The sequence below is a fragment of the Photinus pyralis genome, unplaced genomic scaffold (assembly GCF_008802855.1).
Source record: "Photinus pyralis isolate 1611_PpyrPB1 unplaced genomic scaffold, Ppyr1.3 Ppyr1.4_LG6, whole genome shotgun sequence".
NCBI classification, from domain to species: domain Eukaryota; kingdom Metazoa; phylum Arthropoda; class Insecta; order Coleoptera; family Lampyridae; genus Photinus; species Photinus pyralis.
The window spans coordinates 30,812,812-30,835,115 of record NW_022170663.1 but is presented as its reverse complement, the minus strand read 5'-3'; the positions used below and the strand labels follow the sequence as shown (position 1 = coordinate 30,835,115).

General features: G+C 36.6%; 1 protein-coding gene across 3 annotated transcripts in view; it reads right to left on the bottom strand.

Annotated features, from left to right (window-relative positions):
- The window catches only part of LOC116173953, a 51,264-nt gene that overhangs the window by 25,964 nt on the left and 2,996 nt on the right, over window positions 1-22,304 (bottom strand). The window contains exon 1 of one of the 3 annotated variants that reach the window (XM_031491696.1): window positions 14,607-14,627. The exons of 1 other annotated variant lie outside the window; for it this stretch is intronic. The gene's annotated coding sequence lies outside the window, so the exon portion shown is untranslated. Of the gene's footprint in view, window positions 1-5,591; window positions 5,611-14,606; window positions 14,628-22,304 lie in introns of those variants that run through there. One more of the 3 variants, XM_031491697.1, reaches the window with a different exon arrangement.

Sequence of the window (22,304 nt, the reverse complement as noted above, 5' to 3'; positions counted from 1 at the left end):
TTTTTCGTCAACGATGCTATAACAAATAAAAAAACTTTTCCAATAATGATATGTCTATCAACAATTTATTTACGTCGCTTTCAATGTGATTACACCTCTTTACAACAAATTCAACTAATTTAACATATATACTATCACAACAAAATGCCCATTTCCTGAGGCTCTCTGTAGAAAACTATGGGAAGAGACCCAATCCACACCTCATCCTCTTTAGTTTATTGGAAAGGTATGGTCTCAAAAGACACGCTTTTTTGTGCATGGAGTGGTTTAAATGTACACAGCTGCATCATCTTCGTCTACAGATAAGCTTTCTACGTTTCTTATACCTACTAACAATATTTCTTCTTGTACTCCTGATGCCCTTCTCTCTACCATGTCGCCTTTTATTCACGGGTTCCATTTGTAAACTATGGAGACTTGAAACAACACCTATTCTTTTAAGATCAAGCCGATTCGGCGGCGGTACTTACTTATTGGCGGAGGGACGTTTCGGTGGATTATATACATCATGTTGCCCTACCATGGGTACACCTTGTCGTGGTGGTAGGACTCAGCAGCCACATTTTTCTGTGGGGAAGCTAAGTATTCCAGCTGAGTGAATGCTAGACTCCATGGCTGATTAACCCATAAAGTCTGATCCATGCTACCCGATCCAGGAAATCTGGTTCAAAGGATAAGGGACACTTTATCGACACAAGTACTCAGGGTTGTGGGAACCTCAGGTGTTACTTAGTTGCTTATCGAAGCGTTACTAACTATACAGGCTGTTTCACGCAAACCGTTACCTAAAAGTAGTCGGGCTCCCATTAATAATTAAAATCTGAAGATCTGCATACCAACCTAGTTTTTCTTGATCTATCGAACTAAAATATTATCATGATCGTTTCACTTCCGGGTTTACCGGATGTGGATAGCAACTTTCTTATTTTAAAAAGAACACCCTATATTTTATTGCATTTTCGAAATCTACATGAACATTTACGTTGTTTGATACCACACTTCCCTATACCTAACTAACATCAAATATTTTTAGAAAATTTCAAAATTACTGTACTAAAAAATAAAAAGGGGAATACTATAACAACAAATCCTCAAATTGTTGAACACCTAGCTGAAACTTACTGTTCTCATTTTAATGATGAAACTCGCCCTGCAGCAAACACACAAAACAACCAACGTATCGAACAAATAATATATCAAGTAGAAGATATGTACCCACAAATAAACCAAAAATTAACTTTGAAAGAATTAACAACAGCCCTAAAACTCCCAAAAAGTTCAGCACCCGGCCCCGATAATATACCATTTATATTCCTTAGAAATCTACCATCCTAGGCAGTAGAACGCCTTCTGCTCATCTTCAACTACATATGGCAACGGAATGTATTTCCAAATCTCTGGCAAACAGCCATCATCCATCCAATACTAAAACCTGGGAAATGCAAAACAGATGCATTATCATACCGTCCAATATCACTAACCTGCGCAATGTGCAAACTTTTAGAAAAAATCATAAGCAAAAGATTACTCTGGTACCTAGAAAACAAAAACTATCTAAATGAGTCACAAAACGGATTCCGCCAAAACCGCTCAACAATAGATAACCTACTGGCTTTAGAGACAGAAATTACAAATGGCTTTAACAATAAACAGGACACCATAGCTGTCTTCTTTGACATCAATAAAGCATTTGACAAGGTCTGGAAATATAAAATAATTGAACAACTATACAAGTGGAACTTGAGGGGTAACATCCTACGATTTATAAACAATTTCATGTCTCACAGATCGTTTCAAGTAAAAACCAATAACACCGTTTCCAAAAGTTTTCAGCAAAATAATGGTTTACCACAAGGATCAGTCATCAGTCCGATACGATAGCCATAAATGATATAACAACTACATTGAATCTCCCGGTAAAGTCAACGCTATTCGCAGACGACCTATTAATATATGTAAGAGGCCAAAATCCCCACGCCTTACATGAGAAAATACAACTCGCAATTAATGCAGCCTCCAACTGGGCAAGAGAAAATGGTTTCCAATTCTCATCCAGTAAATCTGTTGTTATGAAATTCTCCAGAAAACCGAACCAAGCAAATCTCCCACCTCTCACACTAGACAACTCTCCTCTAACAATGCTCAAAAAACATAAATTCTTGGGTCTCACATTTGATACTAAACTGAACTGGAAAGACCACATCAAAAACCTTAAGACAGAATGCATTAAACGCCTGAATATAATAAAAGTTCTAGCATATCACAGGTGGGGAGCTCAAGAAAAAATACTTAAAACCATATATATAACACTAATTAGAAGCAAACTCGACTATGGTGCAATAGTATATTCCTCGGCAGCAACTTCTACCCTAAGGTCCCTTAACGTTATACAAAATACGGCGCTGAGACTCGCAACAGGAGCATACCGAACTAGCCCGGTTGAAAGCATACATCGGGAGGCCGGAGTATTGCCACTGTGGCTAAGGAGAGAGCAAACTATGCTCTCTTATGCCGCAAAAATGTCCTCCTTGCTTCATCATCCAGCATACAAAATCCTATATGAAGAATCCAATGAAAGCTCAAGCCATCTAACTCCCATAAATATCAAAATCCGCAATATCCTACCTCCACCTGCTCAAATAATCCGTAACACTACACCTTCTCAAGTATCAAAAACGCCTCCGTGGTTAGTCACGTTCCCAAACTTCAATTCCTCGCTTCAGATCCATTCAAAAAAAGACCCTGCAACTAAACATCACTTATTCCTAGAGGAAATGAATAAACAGGGGTATAAAACAATACTATACACAGATGCCTCAAAATGCTCCAATGGAGTCGGATGCGCAGTGGTAAACAGAAATGGAAAAAATGTTTTCAGCCTAAATCGAGATGCTAGTGTATTCACAGCAGAGCTCTACGCTATATATAAAGCCGTCCAATTAGCTACTAAAACTACCATCACTGAAGCAACAATATGTACCGACTCATTATATGCTATACATGAAATTGACCAACTATTTCCCCGAAATCCAATAACACAGAAGATACAAGACACTATAACTAAACACAAACAAAAATGCAACTTCCCTATAATGTGGATTCCATCTCACTGCAATATAAAGGGCAACGAAGCAGCCAACTCAGCAGCGCAAGGCCGCAAGCAGCAGCCAAGAAAATAGAAATAGACAAACCATTCCTCCTGGCAGAAGACCTAAAGTCAGTCTATAATAGCAAACTAAAAGACAAATGGGAAAGACATTGGAGTCTCCGAACCACGATACTAAGGACAACGGAGCCAACAGTCAGATTAACCACCTTCGACCACCTAACTAGACGAAAAGCTTCAGTAATGAGAAGAATACGAATAGGACATACCGCAATAACCCATTCACACCTAATAAAACAAGAAAACCAGCCGACATGTGACAATTGTGGAAACCAACTCACCGTAAAGCACATATTCGAGTGCCCATCCTATAAAAACGCAAAAGAACTATTTGACATCCCGGACTCCATTGAACTTCAACCAATCAACTCACAAAGAATTATAGGTTATATGAAAACTATTAACATGTATTACAACATTTAAAGAATTGTCTCAACATATAAGGCGCTAATAATTATAGCAATTGAAGCGCCAAATAAATTACTAAATAAAAAAAAAATATTTTTAATTTATTCAAGATTTTCGAAAATTTTTGACGTTTGACTGCTTTTCTTTAGAGCCCTGTCCCTATGACTTGTTGACTTGCATTTCAAAAAGTCTTACAAAATCAACAATACCGACTTGATACTACACGAGACTGATTTAAACTTTGATCGCCTTTATACAGGGTGTCAATTTTAATAACTTCAAACCTTAAAAAGTTTTTTTCAAATACAACATGTTTTATTTTTTTGCATATTCAAATGTCGAAAAAATTCTATACATCGATGAATTATTACATTCCCTATACATACCTACATATATGTTATGCTTTCCGTCATTGTTTTTTAAATCTGTTTCCATTTTATTTTAGATTTTCTAAAATTATGACCATTATGCATAATTTTCCTAGGAAGCCTTGAAATAATTCCGTTAGGAGATGTCATTGTACCATTCTTGGTAACATTACCTGGGGAAAACTAGTGGTTTCACCTGAATGGATCGCCGGCTCATTCTACCCATGGCTTATTTGTTTTTGAATATTTTGGAAGACAGGTGGGGGCACTTTACAACGCCCCTCCGGATCAAATGAAAAGCGGCCTAAACCTTGGCCAATTTCAAAACAGGATTAAGGCATTCTTGTTGGATAGAGTCATCTACTGTTAGCGTGAATTTGTTACGGCTATGTGTTCGTTTTCTTTGTAATTACTTGTGTGTCTGTGTCTGTTATATTTATATGTTATATTTATATATCTACTATTTTTATTATTGACGTGTAAATAATTGTTATTGCAATTCTACTTACTAATAAACTTATGATTAGATCTACAAATCCACCATACTGGTCTTCTAGATCTCCAGATATAGCGCCACTGGACTTATAGGTGTAGGATCATATAAAAAAGAAAGTTTATTTTCTACCAGTTGTTTCTCGTGAAGAACTGGAAGTTAGGGTGAGAAGAGCTTTAAGAATGATTGTACCGTACTCGGCCGCAATCGGTAGGTTAAGGCAAAGGCGCGGATACTGTCGATACCGCACTTATTTACTTAATGGAGGGCAATTGTTTTGTTAATTCTAATCTTAAATTCTCGCACGTCTTCTTTAATATGATTAAGGCCGAAACGCGCTCCGCCGAAACGTCGCGCAGCGCCAAACAGTTCCTAATGCGGTTTCTTTAACGAAAAAAATCTGGTACAACCACAATTGTCAATTCTTAATTAGTGTAACGGGAGCCCACTACAGTGCCGATAATTGGGTGTATTGATTTTTTGTCGTATTTTAGTTATTTTGGAGTTACTGATAGACTAAACTCAGGTTTGGTTTGTATTTTTTTGAAGTATTGAATATGATTGCGGAACAATAGAAACGCAGTTAGAGTAAATGAGGCGTGTCTTGTTTCGAGAAGATCGCACTAAATCTCCGCTGAAAATCAATGTAGAAGGGTACGGTCCATTGGTCCCCTATATTGCTCGTCCACATTCTAGAATCGAACTTCCTTATTCGAGGAGTGATTTGATTGAAATGTTTATTAATAAAAACAAACAAAATGCAAGTGCAAAAAATCGTATTGGACCCAACAATAGATTAGATCCCAAAATTGAAAACACAAACGTAAAATACCCAATTTGTGGCGGAATTTATGTGAAACATAGACACTCTAGCGGAGTTTTAAAATGCGAGGCATTTTGACCAACCTATACGATGAGATTGATGAAAAAAAGAGTATCAATATGTTGGTGCTTTTTGAGCCGAATCAAGTTTCTTTTCGCTTTTTTTTGCCTTTTAGAATGTTCCAACGACACTTAACACCTCATAACAATCAAACAAAAAAATTGTCAAACGATAAAACAACAAAAACCGGCGTTTGCTAACAAAACGACGGCACATTTACAAAATAACAACAAAGCGAGGTGCATGGTGTTGATACATAAAAAAAATACGCACCTCATTTAACACTGTTCCACCAAAACAAGTTCCGACGAAGCAAGGCAACGGTCACTTCCTGTGCTGACTGAGAACTGAGGTGCACAGCAAACCTCTGACTAATATATACAGAATATGCGCGTGGTGAGCTCTGGCGGATTTAAAGTAAAAAACCAAACTGTCCATGGTGATGAGTGATGACAACACTTCTTGTGACAGAGTAAGAATAGGATGAATTTCTTGAATTCTGATTTTAAATCAACATATTTTTATATCCAAGAATTCCTAGCATGCATTCTGTCAGATTTTAGTATGGATCTCACCCTGTATTATTTATCTTTGTAAAGTTGATCTGAGTGAATTCTTGTGGGTTGCAGTCCATGGTCACAGATAAAATATAGGTATTTTATGTGTGCCATGGTGATGGTAAGTAGGGTTTCTTTACAAAAAAGTGGTACTGGAATATTGAGCTGTTTTGATAACCCTTCCGTTAGTTATGAGACCTTTCAGGGTTGGTTTTACTTGTCTTAAAGAGTTCATCCTCAAATTTTCACCTCATTATGAATTAGTGGGCTATCTACCCACTTTTCGTCCTAAAAGTACTGGGATAAATGTGAAATGTAAAAATAATTATTATTTTGTATTTGTCTTGGTTTCTTTTAATTAATTCATAACCGAGCATCCAACTTTGATTTTATGACCATTTCTGTAAAGTAGAGGTAGCTGGGGTATAGGGGGTAAATGCTCAAACTAAGATAAATCTTCCATTAAAGTTTCCCCTAGATAAGTGGACGCGGTGTTTTTGCAATTTTTTATTTTTTAACAAAATCCCTGCATATATTCATGTTGTTGTAGTACCGTCTTAAGACCTATTTTTTTCTATATACCTACGACTCACACCTGGGGCGCAATTATATTGATCAATTTTCGAAATCTGAAAGCCAACTATTGGTCATATAGGTACGAAACAAAACTAAAAGAAACTTATTTGAATATTTTACATTATAAAATACAATGCACCTAATGGGTACGATGAGAATTATTAGTAACCTCCCATAACATCCTGACTTAATTATCTATCCAAAGAAGATAAATTAAGCGGTCTCCATACTGATGCATCTCGTTTGTGATTCATCACATACCTACCATTATGGCATATTTCGCATATTTTTTCGCTTCTTACAAGTGTTGTTCAATATTTCATAAGATTGATAAATAAACGTACCATTAAACTGTCTGTGGTTAAATTGGAATTCTTCAGCAACTTTTCACACGCGTGAATCACCGGATTCCCTCTTTATTTACATCTTTAACCGCGGGCATTACATATCATTTTTTGATTGTGTAATTCTCATTTGCTGTAGACGTCGTCTAGTGCAATGGTGTAATCCACTTGTTTCTTTTTGAAATCGCATGCAAGGTGTTTCGTTGCATGAAAATTGGTAGGTATGCCAACTCGACTCCTTTCATAAATTTAAGTCCGTATCCCATTTTCGTGACCAAACTAATTCTGTGTATCTACACTAATAATCATGAATTACATTTTTCGACGTGATTGTTTTCACGTTATTTACATTACATTACTCACAGTAATAGATTGTTTATAATGTACCTACCGCACATCGCAAAGTTATGAGCGATTTGGCCGGAAATCACTCAAAATTATGTTTAGAGAATTAGTTCTGACGTCCCTTAACACGTGCTTCAAAAATGCCGATCAAAATATTGCTACTGCATGAATTGTTTACCGCATTTTCACACGGTTGCAAAATAATTGTCATCCGTCTATGCCAGTGTGAGTCACTGTTCCTTAACCTTTTTTTTGTTTATCGATTTCGTAGATCTTGAATTTTTTTGTAAATAGAATTCGAAATTCAAAACGCCACTTTGGTCACACGACAAACTGTTCTAGACTTAGCTCGGTATCATAGATAGAACTGTATGGCCGCAAGTAGCTAGCAGAGCATTAAGTCGTAACTTAGAAAATTTATTGCTCCTTTTTTTGGAGTTATTATGCATAGCGGATCAACACAGAAGACAACTAACGAAAATAACAAAAACCCCTATCACCAATTCTTTTGCATAGGTACCTAATTGTTACACCCTGTATAGGATACAATAACTTACAACTCATGACATTTAAGGGTTTCTGATTATAGTTCCTTGTTACTGTTTCCAAACCATTGAACAGCTGTTGATTTGCTGTAAAAACCTTTAGGGCCTTTAACAACTTTCCATGAAAAAATAGCTGTTTCTACATATATGATATCGCAATTACCAAGTTATTACCGATCTACCCATTATAATTAAAATTATTACACCCGGTAGACATTGAGGTACCCCAAAACTTTTGTATAAAACTTTTTTCGAAATCTTGTATATTATCAGCGATACTCGACCATTTCCAGACTTATCAGCTACCCGGTATACACATACCTATCTACACAAAATTGATCGGTAGGCACAAACAAACACTTTGTTCCCTGCAACGAAGTACGTATTTTCAGTTTAGAAGTTTACATACTTTCACCATTTACCACCCGGTACGTAATACCCGGTATCTGGAGGCGCTTCGTTACGAAAAGTGCCGTCCCGAAAATATTTGCTATAATTAATTCTCCGTTTGCAACCGTTCCCGTCGAAATATTTCAATTATTTTTGTTGCGTCCGAAAGCTCTTGTCATTTAGAAGACGGTGGCGAATTAATATTTTAGAATTTCAGCTCTGTTAAGTCATTATTAGCCGGTTTTAGTTTCCTATGTTAATTTAAAACGAACATTAAAACTGCTAGCCTATGCAGCTATCCATTTGATAAAGAGACCTGAGAAATTTCAAGAGACAATGGTGTTAATTAGAATCATGAATTTAGCAACATTATTCTGCAAATTATGTAAGTGTAATTAGTGACAGCTGACTAAATGAGATGCAGTGAACATCATCCGATTAAGTCGAGTTTCAAAAGAAGCGCTCATAATTAATTTAAACGTAAAGGCCAATTACAGATTTTTAGAAAGTCAGCAGGTCACACAATTAATTAAAGAAGTTTTAATTTTTGGATGTAGATAACAGAATACGCCAGCCGGCTTGGAATTTCCTACGCTCCCTCCATGCCATGGCCGAAGGTAAAGGCGTTGTTTAGAGGCGATTTTTTTGCCTTTGGTGGTTAACCAAAACGCAAGATTCCTTTGCCTATGATGTTTTGCTAGTTACATTTGTAAGTACAGTATCAATGTTTGATACTTTCCATAAATTTATTTTGCATTCATACCGTTTGATTTTTGCTTCTACATTAAGTCGACCGCACCGTATTTGCAGCTTTTGCTTTTTCTTGCATAATAATTTCTACCGCTTCATTTAATTGCGAGTTTTTTGCTTGTTCCAGTTCCATTAAAAGGGAAGATATTGTTTGGCTCTCCTGCATTTGTTTTCTCGTACACACCGCTAACTAATGCATATGTTGTTGCTTTCTTCTTCTACTTACCGTATGGGCGTCTCCTGCATTTTCCAAGGGTCGAATAAAGAATAATAAAGTGTCATTTTTAGGTACAATGCGTTCATTTTACTGATTCCGACTAAACAAGGAAACGACTTTAATTAGCGAATCGCTTTGGCATTTTGAATGTTGTTGAAGTTATTGCTGGCAACAGTTTTTAATCCTGAACAGCTGTTACTAAGTTACTTAAACCCAAAAAAGGAAACAACCTGTTACAGACAACGAAATAATCGACAAATTGAAAAAATGCAGCCCTATTATAGAAACATGGGTTATAACACAGATACAACAGAACATTACCAAGGAGATCAACAATTCTGTTCACGTTTGTCTGCTCTCAATTCGTTCCCGCGCAAAAAAGTTAATCGTTTCATTATTTTTGTGCTACACTACATTAACCTTCACTTAAAAGATTCGATTTTCCGATCATAAATATGAATTGTTCCATTAAAGTTATCACCTTTTTGGGTGAAAAAGGGCAATAAATATTGTTATAAGTCAAACGCTATCTATAGTGAATATAAATAATTGACCTACGTAGAATTTAAAATTAGACTTGAATGGTGAGATGAAAATAGAATGCGTTAAACCATTAATGAAAATGGTAATTTTCTGTATTCAATTCACCGAAGACCATTCTCTAGACTAGACTTGGGATCACTTAGTACATCAGGTGGATGTACTTATAAATTCAAAATTAATTTACTGGCACCTTTATTTAGATCAAGTTGGGTATAGGTACATTTACATTTGGTAATTATACGTTCCACCTTCATATGCATCATTCATTAACCGAGTTCAATGTAAAGTATCCGGGTTGTATACGGATCTTAAAAGAAAGTTGAATTGAAATTTCGTGATATGATGTAATTCTGAATTGAACATTCTTGGAATAGCGATTATGTAGTCATTTATCAGATATGAAGGAAGTATATGTAATTAATAATGTAACAATTATTAGAATCTTGCACCTAATGAATAGCACTGTTTCTAGATACAGAGTGTTACTGTTACATATATGTATGTAAATGAAAGTTGGGTGATAGAGGGGATCAAAACAAGCACTTTTTCCAAATAAACCGAGGGTCCATCGTGTTTCGTTTGGGAGCCACCCCCTCAAAAGTGGTGAACTTTGCATTTCTTCTTTAATTTATTTTCTCAGTAGCCATAAGAGTTAGAAAGACTGGTGGCACGTCTTTGAATAGGTTTTCGGGCATGCCCTTTCCGATTTTTTTCAAAATTCCTACCGCGAAAGGGCGCACCCCTCAATGGGGATGCGAAAAACAATTCTGATTTCGACGAAATTTGGTATCTGGGTGTTTTTGAACATGAAAATCACGAATACAAAATTAGTGTTTGAAAATCCGAAAAAACAATTCCACTGCAATTCTTGGTCGTACAACGAAAATGGAGAGAATTCCACGAAATTCTTTGTTTAGATACTTGATGAGTTAAGGAACAAAATTGTCGAACAGTTTTTTCAAATCTACTATACCAGCATTTTGCCGCTTTCCATAGATGTCATAAATGTATAAGGATTTTGAAGTGTACTCGTATAAAAACCAACGGTGTCCACTTTGAAATCAACACACGCCGCTGATCGGCCAGCTAGCTTATTAGCCAAATAGTTAACAGCGTAGAGATATGCTCTTACTCAGGGTAGTAGGTAAGTGAATTAAAAACTTTGACCACAAATTATAAAAGGTTCCAAGTAAATCTCCGCCACTAATACTTACTGGTGCTTCGATTCAAGTCTTTCGGGCGCCACCTAATTCCTAACAATTTTATCTGCAGCCACCGGAATTAGGAAAGGTAGCTTCAGTATAAAAAGAGTCAACAATTGACCCACAAGAAAAATTATTGTTTATTAATCAGAGTATGCAAAATACAAAAAATGAAATCTTCCCATGAACTATTAACACAAAAATTAACCCACCAACAACCCCTGAAGTTATGTGACACCTCGTACCGCTAAGCAACGACAAGTATAATTACTAGAAATTACAATTGAAATGATGTACTATAATCGGTAGCTTGAGGTGTTGAAGTCAATCGTAGGAACGAGCTCTTTACCTTACAAGTGATTAATTCTCTAGAGTAATTCGTACTTGATAGTTTAACAGTCCTAAAGATCAAGCATACTAATTACACGTAAAAACTTCCACTTACATAATGTGGGTCAAATAAACTATTCATAGATATTTAGGTCTTAACAAAAAAAAAAGGTTGAAGGTACGTCCCCGCTAACGATAAATTGTGTCGGCAATTCCACGGGTTCCTGGTGTAACCAAAAATAACTCCTACGGAGGTAACAAAGCTTGTGCTCCAGGTATATTTCTCTCACGATCTACGTTCGGCTGCCCTTAAGATCTTAATGATTCTACGGGATGATTTACAGCACACTCATCTGCAGTAGGCCGATTATTTCCCCGGATTCAGCTGAATATTAACCCCCTTGCAAAGACTCTCATATTCAGAGAGTACACAAAAGAAAAGAACTGGATACATCCCAAATGACTACAAAATTTACTATATGGTCGATATTTGTTCCCGATTTGAAATGCTTGAGTTTTCCGTATTAAAAGTCTATTTCAGAAAAAATTTTAACCGAACGTCCAAAAACAAATTGTCGGCACAACGGGTAATCGATTGGTTAAAGATGCTTCCGCTCAATATTACATCAATTCGACCATTGGAAAATATATCAAACACTCAAATTCGGGAATTTAACACGATCGATTCTATTGCAGTTTGCTGGAAGACGCCACAAGTTTCGACATTTTACCCAAGCTTTCAGCTAATTGAATCGGGTGGACAGCCCGAATAGCGTAAAGAAACGTACACGCTTTCCAACAGTCATCGAGACCCGTTTTTAGGTAAATTACTCGTATTTAACGAAACACCACCCTCAGAATAAAATAATTTCCTTCCTCAAGACCTCTCAAAAAACTCCGCCAATCAAAATCAAACTTGATAACATCAGTTTCGAAGGAACGACTCACGAAGAAAATACGTCATACATAACAACATCTGCATCTCCGTTATCTCTTCTAACAGCGATAAGAGCACGTGCGCTAATTAAATCTCGTCCGATAACTAATCCTCTTATCGCAAACGACCGGATCTGCCTACATTTTATCACGAAATTTCACGTTTTACAATTAAACACACAAATCTAAATAAACAGTTTACAAAAGCGAAAAACTTTAAACAAAAAATTATACGCAATTACAAACAATTCTAAAAAGAAAAATAACACTAAGACACAAATTTAAGTAAACTAAACCAAAAATGTGATTGTTCGTAACTAATCCCCCAGATTCGCACTTAATAAATTGAAATATTCTCCCATAGAGGGTGTCATTTAGAACGACGTCATCAGTAAAACCCACAAAGTTGCAACGGAAATGCTAGGAAAGACGAAACCAGGTCGGCGCTTCATCGATAAACAGATCTGATGGTCAAGACATGGCTTTTTAACAACGTAATTCAAGAAGATAAAACGCCTGAGGCCTGGTTCACAAGCAGCACGGTACCAATGTGGAAGGGCAAAAGCGATGTTACCGATCGATCGCTCAAATTATCGCCCGATCAGACTACTATGTCACGAGATGAAGATATTCGAACGGATTCTTGACGCTCGCCTTCGATCGATCATAAGAATTACGCCCAACCAGTGCGGAGTATTTCAAGGCTTTGGAACCACAGATGCAATTCTCGCAGCCAGTGTTGTTAGAAAAACACGGCTACGGTCATTCCGGCGATGACCATCCCGGCATCGATTTCCCGGCGACAAGCCATCCCGGCGACCATTTACTTCCCGGCTTCGGTTATCCCGGCCATCTAAACCCGGCGATGGGTAATCCCGGCTTCGGTCGTCCCGGCAATTTGAACCCTGCGATCGGGGGGTTGGCAAACATTTAAGACGCGGTAAACATATGAAGTAAATTCATGTTTATTATATTGAAACAATTCACCGGAATTAAGTTTTCTTATTTGTTATTGTATAGAGTGTGATTTTTCCTTTCTAGATATAATACAATCTGAATATATAATATAATATAAATATAATAATATAAATGAAATTATGCCATTTATAGTTAGGTAAAGTTTTCTGGTATCTACCTACGTAGGTAAGCGGTAAAACGCAATTTTCAAAAAAATGCGTCCTTTACACCGTTGGAAATTGTGTAAACAAAACGGCTTATTTGAGCTTCCTTGCATATTTCAACAATAACAACCACTTTCGGTACCCAATTTCATAACTTCTACAGTATATCATTGTTTATGTCTGAAAAAAACAAAAGGAAAATGGGGTTGGACAGACGTCGTTAGGTGTGCATTGCCGAGAAAGTAATAGTCGTCGAGATAGGTCGTCGCCGGGTATAAATCGCCGGGATGGGATGTACCGAGAAAAACAAGCCTATCCGCAAGACATTTCTCTGGATCTAGAATTTTATTAATTATTGATTAATGGTGACGTTTTACAGGACAGTGCGGTGCTGCAAACTTAATATATTATTCAGGACGTAAAACTGAACGAACATGCCAAATTACAAAAGTCCCCGATTTAATGCAAAATAGACTAGGTACATTTTGACATTTCAGCTCCCCATTGATTGGATTAACTATGGTTTGATTAGATTAGATTAGATAGAAATGAAAGCATTCACCACAACATACACGACCTCCTTTTACTCATGCCCATTCGATATATCGTGGTCAGATAATGCATACAACTGTACACTTCTTGTGTTGGGAATTCCCATGGAATCCCAGCAAGATTTATGATTAAAGGTTGCGATAAAGCGGTAACGATAACGATTGCGAAATAGCAAAGTTGATTAGGTAGTCTTTTTTACATCAATCAAAATCAATAAACTGCCTCACGCTACTGTAACCTGACTTTTCATTCAATTTGGTTAAGATTAATTCACGACGGAGGAATGCAAAATCTTCAAGAACTGAAGAAGTGACCCCATCCATAGTTGCGCATGGAAATAGCTACCCGTCTGAAAAGGTCGTCGCACTTACACTCGATTCTAAAGTACTTAATCCATTTTTGGACGAACATTCCACATGCCATCTTTAAAAATCGCAACTTTAAACAGGTGGAAGTAATTTAAACATGAATTTCACAATCGTTGTTGATAATCTTGGATGATTCAATAACCAACCTGTTTAGTACTCTAGGATGACTAACATGTTACACACGCTGAATCCCCTCATTACGAATAGATTTGCATATATTCATCAGATTTTATTTCTCCGATTTTCATAAGATTTACCAAAAATTACCGCCAATATTCTCTGAAATCTGCTACATATAATACAAGTATTTATAAAGAATCAAAAACCTCGTGGGAATTTTGCATACATTTAATTGACAGTTTTAAAATATCCAAGATATACTTTGAGTATTCACCCAATAGGCGAAAATGATTTCGTGTAAGCAATTTACGGTGCTTTTTACTCGTGTACTATGTGCGTAGTGTTTCATGGAGATTACGTCATGAACAAATTAGAAAATTGGCATTCCTTACGCACGAGGATATTCATTGACAATCAAAACTAGGGCACTAGGTTTAAATTAAACGAATGAGATTTGTTCATTCAACTGTTCCTTCCGCCCTGTGTTTATACACCTCGTATAGCAAAATTCTTTAGTGGTGGGAAAATTACAAAACAATTAGGTAATTCTATTAAAACGGCAAAAGAAATAATGCGCAAGATGAAAGAATTCTAGGTTCGGTTGGAAAATCCAAATTATAAATTCGTCAAAACAGAAAGACAGAGCAATGTCAATTAAGACGAAAAAAAGATAATTACCATGGAAAATTTCTATAAAAAAACTTTAAAATTACCGCATACCGTAGGGTAGGCTTTTGTCTGTCCGTATGGGAATTTTGATAACATAACTTGAAAAGGGATATTAGTACTTAGTTTATAATATTACCGGTGATAAATCCTATCTAATTGAGTAGGTATATTATACTAGTATAATTTATGCCAGTAACAAGATATATAATTAAGATTTAAAATTACCATAATGTGCTGTAATTGAAGTATCAATAGAAACCACAGATGGATGTTAACAATTTACTCCCAAGCTAATTACAGTGATCTGATCAATTACATTAGAACATTATATACAGGGTGAGTTTTTTAAAGTGTTACCTAGGCGATATTTCCAAAATGGTTTTAAATATTTTTATGAAATTAAAAATTAAAAAAATTGTCTCCATACCCTTATTAAGTCACCAACATTTGATGAAAATATTTAAAACCGTTTTCGAGCTATTGCCTTGTAAGTTGTAACACTTGAAAAACTTACCCTATGTACTCCTAAAAACTAGACACAATGTGGATTATTTATATTGTTAGTCTCATTCTTCCGCTTTATTTTTATATACTTAATTTTAGCCCACTGTCAATAAACTGTTTCCCAATATTTCTTCTTACAGCCGTGCCATCATTTAAATTCCTGCATCTTTTAGAGTAATTATATCGTCAACATAAAAAAGTAAATTGAAAAAATGCGTTACAAAATTACTGGGTTGTGGAGGCAACTGAGCGATGCGAGAATTTGTAATACACCCTTTTTTATCTCCACCGTTTAGCGTCAAAATCCACAGTGGTTACATTTCAGGGATTAAAAATGCTGGATCGTTTTATTAAATGTTGACTTTGTACAGTAATGTTAAATTTTTGCGCCAAAGGTACCGACAGCTAGCTCAAATGATTAATTTAACCCTTTTCGGAAAGCGGACATTGAACTATAAGGTTCATGGTGGTCTATAAGGGCCTTTTTTATAACTTACATTACCAAAATTTTACTCTTATTCCCCCTAAAGGCATGGTAATGGGTTAAACATACAAATCTAAGAAAAATGCGATTACCTCATTTTAAGATATCAACTACTTGCTGGGTCTTTCAGTCGAATACGGGCTACTGCACTAGGGTATTATTAGCGTTCTTCTCAAAGAGGTCAGTTTGGCTTTTTTTTTCGTAAAATTTTCGATATTGCACAATTTACTTCAAAGGAAAAACGAATTTGGTGATAAAACGAACTGCGAGTAGATGTTACGACACGGTCTTATCCCGGAAGTCGTTCGCATCTTAATGACACTGGCCGTGGAAGCCTCTGCTCTGATTTCCGGTAATAATCTTTACGCCAATTAACGCCAATCTGACGGAAGTTTAGGTAGAATTAATGGGTGATCCAAATCTGTGCACAAAAAGGTGTTTTAAGGTGTAAGGTCTCTTTATACGTTAATCAACGTTAAAAAAATCAATGGGTTTTCTTTAAATAATAACACTATACATGCAGGACATGGAACGTTTCGCAAACGTCAATTGCCAGTGGGCTCCAACATGGCGGACGAGTCTGCTGCGCTATATGCAATAGTTATATCTCGTGCTAGCTCTATTAAATTTGTGTCCAACGAAAACTTCAATGGTGCAGTCATTTTTGTTTCATAATATCTCAAAAAGGCCAATTCATCTTCTGCAAAGGAGTTGTAACGAAGCGCCCGCTTTCTGCTTGTTAATTATCAGTTTTAATGATCACTTATAGATCAACACCTAGTATCTAGAAGCGCATTAAGTTGGGCGCTTCGTTACAAAGATTGTCGCTCCGACAATATTTATTTCTATTTAGAGGAGGGAGAAATTAGTGGGTTAATTTGTAGAGTCGCCCGTTAAGCTCAAGGAAAACAAGAGCCCGTATGTTACTACCCGTTTTCAACCCTTCCCGTAGAAATATTTAAATTATTTTTACAGCTGCCGAAAGATTTGTTGGCAAGGAAAAAGAGAGAGAATCAATCGTGTAAAGTTTTATGTCCGGTAATTACTCATTAATCGATTTTCATTTCTAATAGTCTACGAAAACCAGCAATAATCAGGCAAGGTCGTGCAGTTTAAGGAAATTATAAACGTGATAGATTTCGCCGCTTGACCTCACATTCCAAGGAACAAAAGGGCGTTGCTGGACTGCCGAATTTGCAGATTTCATTCCGTCTATTTGGATAAGTACAATTAATAGTAATTCGTTACATGGGTTACAGATAACAGCCTCTTCGATCGTTAGATGTCACTATCTAACAATAACACAGCATTGAGCGTAATAACATTTTTGTACTCATTGAATGGAAAGATAATGTTTCCAAGCATCCTCGATGCACGGGAAAACGACTTTCCCGCATCGCGGTGTTTTTTAGTTTCCGCTGGAGAGAAGGGGTTATGCGCGTTCTTCGGTTGGTAGTACTTATTGAAGTCAACGAACGTCATGTCATGGTTAACTGTCATCTGCTGTAAAATCAATTAAACCGTTGGTTGAGGGTATTTAGTGCGATTAATCGGAAACAGACGTACACTAAGTTTTACGTAAATATATAAACAAGAACTCATAACGCAATCAAATTATTTTTCAGAATTGGAACTCAAGAAAAAGTAAAATTTATTGTTAAAACGTCTTAAAATGTGACCAGTGATATTCTGCAACTATTCGCATATGCAGTTTAAGAAAGCACATATTAACACACACAAAGCTTCCAAGGATTTTAAATGTAACGAGTGTATTTACGCAACTCAAGATATTCAGTGCAAACGATGCAATGCCGTGACCAGTAGTAGCACTCATTACAAAGGCAAAATATGTATTAACCAAAGATGTGGAAGTTTTAAATGTGACCAGTGCATTATTAAAAGTGGGTAGTTACAAAATTATGTTACCAACCAAACATATGATTGTGTTTAAAATTGTGATTAAAAAAAAGCTAATTTACAAAACTATTAATTTTGACCTTTTTTTACGCAATTCGTTACAAAAAATATTGTACCTAACTCTTTCGGAAAGAATTTTCCCGCATTCGCACTAAATGCAGCACTCCCTACGGTCGTGCTGCAAACAAAGTGCTCATGCGGGAAAATTAACTTACCGAACTTGTTAGGTAAATAACTATTCCACTTCCCATTCATTTCAATAATCACTGTTGTATAAAGAGAAGGTTCCTCTGTTTCAGAGGACACTTCCTCCTGTCACTTGTTCACCCGAGAACCTGATTTTCAGACCTGTTAACCTGAAAACGTAAAACCATTCAACCGGTTACTTTGTTCATTTCAAACCGCTTTCTGTTTATCCCGTATCGTCAAACTACCTTTTCCTGCATCAAACTCGTTAAAGACGAATAGAGTCCAAGACCAGGCCCGTTTGGATCAACTTTGCGGTTCCTTGGCTTCGTTTCGACATCGTGGATGGTACACTGTGGTAGTGGCTACGTCACATCCAGTGTACCATTCAGATACCGAATATCATACCACCCTGACGGACTGTGTATCGGAAATAATTTGATAACATATATCTCTAGCTTATCTGATTCCTGGCCAAACCATTCTAACCGTTAAACTTGTAGCAAGCAGCTGAAAATAACGCGACTCCCGTTAATCCGCACCCCGATCGACGCCATCTTGAAGCATCTGACAGCCAACAGTCGACGGCGATACCAACCCATCCAGATACCAACATAATTTTTTATTGATGATATTGTATATACAGGGCGTGCAATAATATTTATTGTGAAAATAAATTCAAGTGTGTTTATTGTTTGCATTCGCTCTAGGGAAATTGCTGTAGGAGCCGTGGGCCATAATTTTATTTTAGGTCGTCCCTAATTTGCTGGAACCGTTTGATTCCGCCGATTCCGGGATTCCGTTCTCCATTCGAGTTACCGGGAGCTTAGCAGCGCCGACCGCATCTTGTCCAGAAAGCAAGAGAACCGAACACTTCTGGTGGCGCGTGAACCACTCGCGTTCCGCCGTATCCTGTCGCCGTTCTGCCGACTATTGCTGCCGTCACTGTCTACATATTTAGCTTGTAAACTACCATTAAATTTCATTTATGTAATTAAATGACTTTTTTTGTAAAGGAGAACCGAAGCCACGGTTGGTGCACGGGCTTCCGACGAAAGTTCGTAGCAAAGTACCAGAATTTTCCATTTAATGAGTTCCAAGAGTACTCATCTTTAGAAAACTCAAACGTAAAGCTACCCTGTAACCGAATCGGCTACCTACGCAGAAGACCAATAAAATAAGGTAAATTCGTCCCCTTTGCAGGGTTGTATTTAATCCATTTCCGTGACTCTAAGGATGAAAAATAACCATAACAAATGGAAGGGTGGCACTAAAGAATTTACGTTGATTTTTCTAGTTTTGTAAAAATACTTCCAAAATTCCTAGTCGGAAACGGGAGTGGGAAAAAATCGTGGTTTCGCCGAAATTTGGTAGGTATCTCTAGAGTTTTTAACATGAAACATGAAAATTAGAAACTCAATTTAAAAATCGATGCTTACGCGCAATAGACCCACATGGCACAGTTCAATATTTGACATACACGCAGAAAAACAAAATCGTTCATCCGAAGGGCTGTCAATTTGTGATGATTATTCATACAATATCGACAATATTGATTATTATCGGTGTGGGTAGTTAATTTATCGATCTTGTCGAAATTGATAGTCATAAGTAAATAAAAGTAGGAATAATATTTCACTACTACTATATTGAGTACAATTCACAGAGTTGTATCTATTATACTATATACAACTCTGTTTAGTTGTATTTGTATTTTACTATTTACAACTCTGATCTTTAACTGCTGATATACAAAGATACTTTGGCTACTTACGTACTTTTATTTTAAATTGACCATATCAAAGCATTAGAGCAGTAAAGCATCTAGCAACCAAATTACAATTAAAATTTGATTTATAAAATTCGACATTTGAAGAGTAGAATCCTTATGAAGAATCTCTTTATATACAATGGTAAAAGCTGTGTCATCGGCAAACGTATAGTAGGTTTGCCAGAGAATAAGTCCTTCAAACACAAATACAGTCGGACCAAAAGCAGAGCCTTGAGGCACCCCATGGCATATCCCATGTCTGAAGTTGGTGTATATAAATTTATTCTGCAGCAAGGCAAGAATTATCCTTCTTTTGTGACGTGGTGATGGTTGAGACGACCTAGTGATTCAAGAAACCGCAATTCTAAATTTATCCCACGTTATTGCCCTACGTAGGTGTAATGCTTAATTAATATGCAACGGAGGTCATAACCGCATAGACCTCAAAGTTATAACCAGCAGGAAAATCTAATCATTTCACTCGTGACAGGCCAATACTTACGATATCATCATGACGCAATTCAAAGCGCAACTAGTGACGGTATTAGTTTAAATTGTGCAAGAACACACTGGCTGAATTTTAACGTCGGCGTTGGGAACCCAAGACGTCGATTTATTGACCATGTACTTATAGATTGTGGATTTCCTTCAATACTAATGAAAATCCCTGACCAGATTAACTTCGTGTATTTAAATATGCAAATATTTTCGCTCGTTCTCCATAAAACAGACGCGCGCTCGAAGATGTACTGGGCACGTGCGGAATTCTCGCATAATTTCCATCAATCAGTTATAAATATTTAATCAGATTGCTTCGTGCACTAACCAGAATTGCTGTTGCTGATTTAAAAAACAGCCAATTATACAGGTGTAATTACAATAACAATATTAACAAGGTTGCATTTGTGATTACCTAACCCAAGTTACTACCACCGCACCGGAAGAGTGGTGGACTTAAATTTATACCTAATTAATCATGTGAATTTTTCACTCATAGTTTGGTTCCCCGTTTTACTCCGATTTTAAGTAATTCTATTTTTGGATGGAATTGCGATATTTTTGCTAGAAAATTGGGGAAATAAGCGGAAAATCCTAATAAATTTGAATTGTCAATTTTTACTCTAGAAGCATGCAAATGATTTCATACATGGGCATGGTTAACAATATCAATTAACATGGTGTGAAATTGACGAATTTCAGTCTGTGACACATTTATTACGCAATGTCTGAATGAGTCTGGCGCACTCAAAAAGTGTTAATACACATGCACGTACACAAAAAAAGTGTTCTGCTTAGAATAATGTTAGTCATTGTCTTAGTGAACTAAAAATAACTTTAGCTCGATCGCATTTGCGTCGGTTCTTCCCCAAAATAAAGGGCTGGGAGAAGTACTTGCAAATGCAAGACCGGGAAGTACCTATATTTCACCGCTCGAGCAATTAAACTATTGACACCTGCTTAAATGAATTAAGGCCGCTAACGGTTTCAGGAAAAATCTAGAATGCCTTTTAAACTACATAATCATCGTTCATTGCCAAAATTAGTCATCCTCAACCTCATGTACCTAGCCTAGGATTTATTCATGTTTGCATGCAAATATCTGTAAAGGTAATGCATTTCAAGTGTTTGCCTGGGCACTAATATATTTTCATTAGTTTCCGAATCAATTAAGATGCCGATAGTTGATCTGGGTTGTCTGAGTAGATCCGTGGCTCTTTGTGATAATCGCAGTCTTTGCAAGGGACGCAACCGCCATACCCCCATCAGTTCCTCCTGATTGCGAAAATTACAAAGAATATCAAGAATGTGAATTTTAAGCAATCGAAAAATCTGGAAAATTCGCTAAATTCGGCACTTTTGCCAAATATACTGTCTAAAACTGAAGAAAATGAAGACACTGAAGAAATTAAAGATATACTTTTCTCAACTAATGAAGAAATAATATATCACCAAAAAACTCAGGTTCGATGGGTCTTTGTCGATCTCATGACTGAAAAATCGAAAAGATTCGAGGGAATAATGAAAGTCTAACACATCTCACACACCACAAAAGTTTCGTTCCGTTTTGCGTAAAGGCAAACACGTGACGAAAATGCGGACTTTTTTGTTAATTAAGTTGGGTTTTAAAAAAATGAATTCGGTGAATTAAATATTTAAGTACAAATCCGGCGGGAGAGTAAGATTCTTACTAAAATTTTCAAAGTGAATCTATGCCGGTCGATCGCTTCTTTTTTCGATTACGTATTGATTTTTAGCCGAACCATCCGTGCAAATTTACATATTGTGAACGCGTAAACCTTCATTAGGTATTAATTAAAGGTTCGAGCCGAAATCCGTATAGCCACAGTGTGTGGGAGAATTGTTCTCGGAACCGGAGACTGTGCCGCCATTTTTAACAGGTTTAACGAACGTGTGTGACTCTTAATTCGCTACGCTTGTATTAATGTGTTCGCGTTTAAATAAATGGTTACTACAAATGCGTTTGGGGTCCAAACTGCAAAACATTCCATTGCACCAGATTTGTAGTGGCAAATTACGTAAAAAGCTAATTATTAATCA